Raw genomic sequence first — 404 nt, 5'->3', positions numbered from 1 at the left:
GGCTTAGTGGGTTAAGCCGCTGCCTTCGGCTCAGGTCATGATCTCGGAGTCCTGGGATCGAGTCCCACATCGGGCTCTCTGCTCAGCAGGGAGCCTGCTTCCTCCTCTCTGCCTGCCTCTCTGCCTACTTGTGATCTCTCTCTGTCAAATAAATAAATAAAATCTTTAAAAAAAAAAAAAAGAAGCAACTAGAGAGGAAGGAAGTGGCCTGGGGTGCCACCTGGGATGGTATCATAGAAAGTCAGAGAAGAGTAACTCCAAAAGGAAGAACTGGACAGCGGTGTTAAATACTTCTCTTAACAGACTAACCCAAAGTGTCTATTCAATTTAACAACTCGGAGATCATTGACTTCAACTTGAAAGAAAGGAGCAAAATCCAGATTAGAGGAATTAGTGGGGGATAA

The sequence above is a fragment of the Mustela nigripes genome, chromosome 14 (assembly GCF_022355385.1).
Source record: "Mustela nigripes isolate SB6536 chromosome 14, MUSNIG.SB6536, whole genome shotgun sequence".
NCBI lineage: Eukaryota > Metazoa > Chordata > Mammalia > Carnivora > Mustelidae > Mustela > Mustela nigripes.
Note: the sequence above shows the minus strand (reverse complement) of the source record.